Genomic DNA, 6,600 nt, shown 5'->3' on the forward strand with positions numbered 1-6,600 from the left:
ATGGCGAGCTCTCCACTGGCCACCGTGACAGAGGTGCACCAAAGAAAAGGTACAAGGACTGCCTAAAGAAATCTCTTGGTGCCTGCCACATTGACCACCGCCAGTGGGCTGATAACGCCTCAAACCGTGCATCTTGGCGCCTCACAGTTTGGCAGGCAGCAACCTCCTTTGAAGAAGACCGCAGAGCCCACCTCACTGACAAAAGGCAAAGGAGGAAAAACCCAACACCCAACCCCAACCCACCAATTTTCCCCTGCAGCCGCTGCAACCGTGTCTGCCTGTCCCGCATCGGACTTGTCAGCCACAAACGAGCCTGCAGCTGACGTGGACATTTACCCCCTCCATAAATCTTCGTCCACGAAGCCAAGCCAAAGAAAGAAATGCACTCTAAGAGGTCAATAACCACACCAGCAGTGCGAGTAGAAGACAATTTTAATAAACTAATATGTACACTAAGAGGTCAATTACCACACCAGCAGTGCGAGTAGAAGACAGCTTTAATAAACTAATATGTACACTAAGAGGTCTTGTCTCTCTGCAAGACGAACCTGGAAGGCTAGACTGTAGCTCTGGACTGCTTTATAGACAAGGTCATTGGGATGACCCCTGGTGACCTAGTGGTGGAATTAGATATCACCGCATCTACAATTAGAAAAACCTTGAAAGGTATGCCTTCTTTCAAGCTGTACTTCTCCATTTCACTGGCATAGCAATTGAGAAGGGCATCCTGAAACAGCATTGGTCTCATCCAGGACTTTTTGTTGCCCCTGTAATAAGCCGGTCAGGTGTGTCTGTTAATGCTCTTGAAAGCCCTGGGGTTGTCATTAAGCCAAATAAGAAATGTAGCCAGTAACATTCCCTCTTAACAACTCGGTCTTTAAAAGCCTTAAAGCCTGGCATTGACTTGGCCTCCTCAAGGATGAAGGTCCTTTCAGGCATTCACTTCCAGAATAAGGAGGGTTCGTCCATATGAAACATTTGCTGGAGCAAATAACCTCTCTCCACAATTCGTTTACCTGAGGTTTCAACAAATTCTTCTGCTGCCTTCACATCAGCCCTCGCAGACTCACCAATCGCCTTCACATCATGCAGTGAAAAATGTTGTTCGAAGCTCCCGAACCACCCAGAGCTGGCACAAAACTCGATAGCGTAGTCTGGTCCCGCTTTTTCTTTAAAATCTGGAACAAGCTTCGTGCCTTAGGAGTGATCGTCAACGTGCTGAGAGGGACTCACCTTTGTGTTTGGTCCTCAATCCACGTCATTAGCAATGAGGTTTCCTCCTCAATGCTCTATGTGCCCTTTCCAATACTAAACCACCCGGAAAGAACTCTTTACCCAACATCTCGGGGTTCCAGTTCTTAAATTTTTTTTATTGGATCTGCACCTTCAATATCTTCCGGAAGGCCCACAATTTTTACATTATTTCTCCAACTTTGAACCAGTGAATCAATTTTTTTCAATAAATCGCTCTTCTGAATTCCCCAATCCACGAACGAATCTTTCACTTTCTCTATTTTATCTTTACTGGGTACAACTTGCTCTTTACATTCAGAGAAAGCTGACTCAAGCTTTTTAAAATTTTCCTGTACTACATCTACTAAGTAAGGCATTTATTAACATCTCTTTTAAATGTAGATAAATCTTCAGAGACATTAAACATTGTAGATTGCATTTGAGTCATTTGATGAGACATATTATCCATATGGTAAGCAATCCCTTCCAGCACAGTAAAAATAGAGTTCAGTCTGGATTCCAGTGCCACATCTTGAGACCCACCTTCTACAAGCTCCTCCTCCAATTGTTCCTGTGAACTGGCCATGAAAGGTAAGTCGTCTTCTCGTTACAGCGCTGTCAGGGCTTTTCCCTTGCGGCTGTGCCTCTGGACACCCGACGATAGCACACCAACCACATTGGGGCACCATCGTTCGGGCCCCTTGCAGACCACACACGCTCCAATAAATCGCGGACCCTGGAAGAACCACGTATGCCCGGCAGGGCCAGGGGCTGCGCAGGGGCGGTCTCCAGCACCTTCCTGCGCTTCCCCAACGGCAGCGCGGGCCCAAGGACTCTTTGTTCAGTAGGGTCGCCCGCACACCCGACATCGCGAACGCGTGGTCAATGTCGGTCGATTTCGTCAAGAAGCCAGCGTCATCTTGCGGGGACAAGACCGGAGCCAGCGTAATACTTAGCCTAGCTGGAGTTCTCTGTGGCTTGGAATTTCCCGACGGCAATTCCGTGGTTCCAACTGGACAAGTAGGCCTCAGTTCTTCAGCACTTTTAAAAAGTAGTTTTTTTTCTGTAGTTGAGTCTTACATTTTTTAATATTAGCTGCCATTATAGACAACTAATGTACTTAGAAGCAGAAATAAAACGTTTATATACTTAGATTAAAGTTTAAAAACGGGCGTTTAAAAAAACTGGCTGGGGAGGATTAGGACCGCACTTCTGCCCTCTATGTCATCTTGCCACGCCCCCCCCCTTTGTGTGGTTTAATAACCTTTTATTTCACTACCAAATCAATATTTCTCCTTTGCCTCTTTCTGCTGCTATCACTAGCACTGGTTTTGCTACGTTTGGGAGCAAATGATAGATAGAAAGTACAGTACAGTACCGACATACAAAAGGCTTTGTGTACAAAAGACATGAAATACTTATGTTGCGTGCAGAAAGTTGTTGCGTACATCCAGTTATGTCCACTACGTCCCGTTCTCAGATCAGGCTTTTCTATCACAGTATAAAAGTTTTGTAACAAAATATGCCTGTAAGAATAACACAAATGTAACATTTTTTTTCCAAGTCTTGCAGTTCTCAAACATTTGAAGCCTTTTGCATTAAGCAAGTTTGGCCACCCCTGCACTAATCCTACACATCCCATTCATTTCCATTAATTCCAGATGAGGGGCAATTTATTGGACAATTAATCTTTTAACCCATGTCTTTGGGATGTGGGAGGGAATTTTTGCAGAAAATAAAGTAAATAAATGAATACAATCATTTTATTGCACCAAATTAGTGTTTCCTCATGCACACGCAGGTGATGGGACTTCACATTCCAGAAAATCAAGATACAGGCTGTTTTCTGGGAATGAAATCTTGCAGCCTCTCGTGTCTTACCATCGCACATAGCACTCAATGTTACAATTTTATCCTGATACAGTCTCTTATTTGTTATACTGTTTTCATTGTTGAGCATCATTTATTGCATTATCTCAATCATTCATAAACTCAGTGGGTATAACACATCCTTACTTCTGAATCACAATTGTCCTTTCTAATCTCATGCCCAAAATATAAAATAATAAATTTAAATTTTTAATACAGCACAATAGAAGCTGATTCTGGCCATTTACACCCGTATCACCCAATTCTATCCAAATTAACTTTTTACCCAGTACGTTTTGGAGGGTGGGAAGAAACCAGAGCACCCGGAGGAAACCCACAAAGACATGAAGAATGTACAAACTCCTTAAAGACAGCGACGAATTTGAACCTGAGTCGTTGGCACTGTAAAAGTGTAACACTAAAGGGCTCTGCTAACTGTATCTGTGACAAGGCTATGAGGGCAGACCTGGAGCCCCTGCTGGGTTGAGATGTTAAACTGTAGTCCCATCAGATCTCTGAAGAGCAACAAAATTATTCCCTCCACACACTCCACCCACCCGCAAAATTAGCATTACTAAAACAAATCATCCCCTCTTCATCAGATTGCTGTGCACAGGAGCTTGTGTGCATAGAACTGGTAGCTGTTTGCTGCAATGCACCCACTTGCACTTCAGAAGCAAAAGACATTGGCTGCAGAGTACTTTCAGGGTATCCTGAAGCTCTGAACCGCCCTACTTGATACATTTTTGCTATATTCTGTCAGCACCTTTTGTACTCTAAATCATTGTTTTTAAAAATTTTCTTTATTTTTCACTCTATGAACCATATTGACCAAAATACACACAAACATTTCCCTCTTGAATATACACAGTGTGGGGGGTGGCAAGATGGCGTAGAGTCTAGACGTGTAATCTCGACCTCTCTGGCCAGACTTTTAAGTACCCATTTTTAACCCTTTGTTTTCAAGTTTAAACTTTCTAAATTTTAGTCTAAAGTATTAAGGAACTGTTATGGCCATTAATGGTAAAAAGATTAAACCTCAAGTGCAGAAGAAATTACATTTTCGGAGTGTTGAAGATTTAAGGCCTAAACAGCCTGCTACAGCCTCAGGTTAAATTTCTTCCGTGCCTAAACCACAAAGATTGCCTGTGGGAGCTGAAAACAAAATGACTACTACTCACCAGGAGAAGGATATCGCTGGAATTACCTGTTCTCAGGAAGAAGGTGCGTGTGCTCACGAAGTGGATCCCGATTCTGGCAGCCTGTCGACTTTAACAGAGGGAGCACGCAGGAAGACGACTCCATTGCTTGAAACGCCTCAGGAAGTACTCCAACCTGAATATCTTGATCTCTTCCATGAGTTTTTGAAACAACAGCAAGTTGCGGGGGGAGACCAGCGTCGACCCCCTAAGGAAGTCGGGGTGCCGTCGCTGGGAGTCCAGACCCGCAGTAAAACTGTTAAACTGCCTGTTGTTGAGATGCAGCAGGAGCTGCAGTTACCGGGTTTTGCCACGACGCAAGAGAAAGCAGGGCTGAGCTTTTCTGAATTACAATGTAAACAGTTAAACGCTATCATCCAGCCTATGTTGAATGAAATGACTCAAAGGAGAAGTTTAGAACTGAATATAGTTAAAATACGTGTGAAAGCATCTTGTGAGGATTTTAAACAATTTCAGGCTACTTTTTTGGAATGTCAACAACAAGTGGCTTCTAATACAGAAAAAGTGTTGGAGGTAGAAAAATCTGTTAAAGAATTGCGAGAACGTGAGAGGGAGTTAGAGAGGAAAGTAGATTATTTGGAGAATCAAAGTAGAAGGAATAATGTGAAGATTGTTGGTTTGCCAGAAGGTATGGAAGAACAAGATCCTCTTCGTTTCTTTACCGAATGGATTCCACAAACACTGGGACAGGAATTTTTCTCTGGAGGCTTGGTATTGGAAAGAGCTCATAGAGCTCTAAGAAGAACACCTCTGCCTGGTCGATTACCGAGACCCGTGATAATTATTTGGACAGAGAAGCAATACTTTGACTAGCAGTGCAAAATGCGAGACAACGACAAGCTCCGTTATTGATTCAGAATAATAGTTTCTTTTATCCAGATTTGAGTCAAGAGGTTATTCAGCGTCAGTGTCGATTTAATCCAGTTAAAGAAGTTTTGTGGCGTAAAGGCTATAAGTCTACTTTTCGCAATCCGGCAGTGTTGAAGGTGCTTTATGGAGATTTTCAATCTCAGTTTTTTGAGAATGATCGTGAAGCAATGATTTTTGCTGATTCATTACCACATGCAAGAGGACAAAGACGTAGTCCACCATTGTCTCCTAAAGAAAAATCTGGTTGTTCTGGAAATGGCAGAAATGGGAATGGAAAGAGTCCAACTTCTCTTGAAATGGGGTCTCCGAGTTTGGAATCTCTTGGATGAATAGAAGAACTTTCTTATTCTTACTTTATTTTTTATGTCATTATGATATTTTGATGTTACTCTTTGTTCAACTGGGGAGGGAGAGATTTGCTCTATGTTCTATTAGTCATCAGCCACTGGTGGGTGATCCACACCCAAGTTTTGTTTAGGGATTACTACCTTTTGGTAGTTTTTTTGAGGGGGATTTTTTTTCACTATTTCTTTTTTTTTGGTTAATTAATTTTTCTTTATTTTTTTTTCACTTATATTCATTTTATTTAGTCTTTAATTTGTGTTTTTTTTCCTATTGGAGGGCCTATTTACGTCGATTTGAGTTTTTATATATCGATATTATTAGTTCTTAGTAATATTAGTAGATATGTCAAAGTTGAGGTTTGCTACTTTTAATTTTCGAGTTTTGACGTATATTAAGAAAATGAAAATTGATGTTGCTTTTTTTACAAGAAACATATCTGAATGTCAAAGAAAGTATGAAATTGAAGAAGGACTGGGTAGGGCATGTATATTCTTCTTCATTTAATTCCAGGGCTAAAGGTGTAGCAATTTTGATACATAAGAATTTATCTTTTGAATTACAATCAATGGAGGAAAAGGCAGGATGTATTCTTAAATTGAATTGTAAGATTTTTAGTGAATTTTGGACTTTACTTAATATTTATGCCCCAAATGTAGATGATGAAACATTTATTTCCGATGCATTTTTATATCCGGTTCAGGCTAATGATAATGTTTTAGTTGGTGGTGATTTTAATTGTGTTTTGGAACCTTTATTAGATAAATCTCCGAAGAAAGTTAAGAAATCTAAAATAGCAGTTCAGGTTCAAGTGTTGATGAAAGATCTCAATTTAGTGGATATTTGGAGACGTCTTAATCTGACAGAGAAAGATTTCTCCTTTTATTCATCTAAACATGAATCGTTTTCAAGGATTGACTTTTTTTTAGTATCGGCACATTTACAAGGGAAAATACAACAAGCGGAATATAAAAGTAGGGTGATTTCAGATCATTCTTTGTTATACTTTACATATGCAACCTCTGAGAAAATTCAATTGGCCTATCGTTGGAGGTTTAATATAATG

The sequence above is a fragment of the Narcine bancroftii genome, chromosome 2, assembly GCF_036971445.1.
Source record: "Narcine bancroftii isolate sNarBan1 chromosome 2, sNarBan1.hap1, whole genome shotgun sequence".
Taxonomy (NCBI): Eukaryota; Metazoa; Chordata; class Chondrichthyes; order Torpediniformes; family Narcinidae; genus Narcine; species Narcine bancroftii.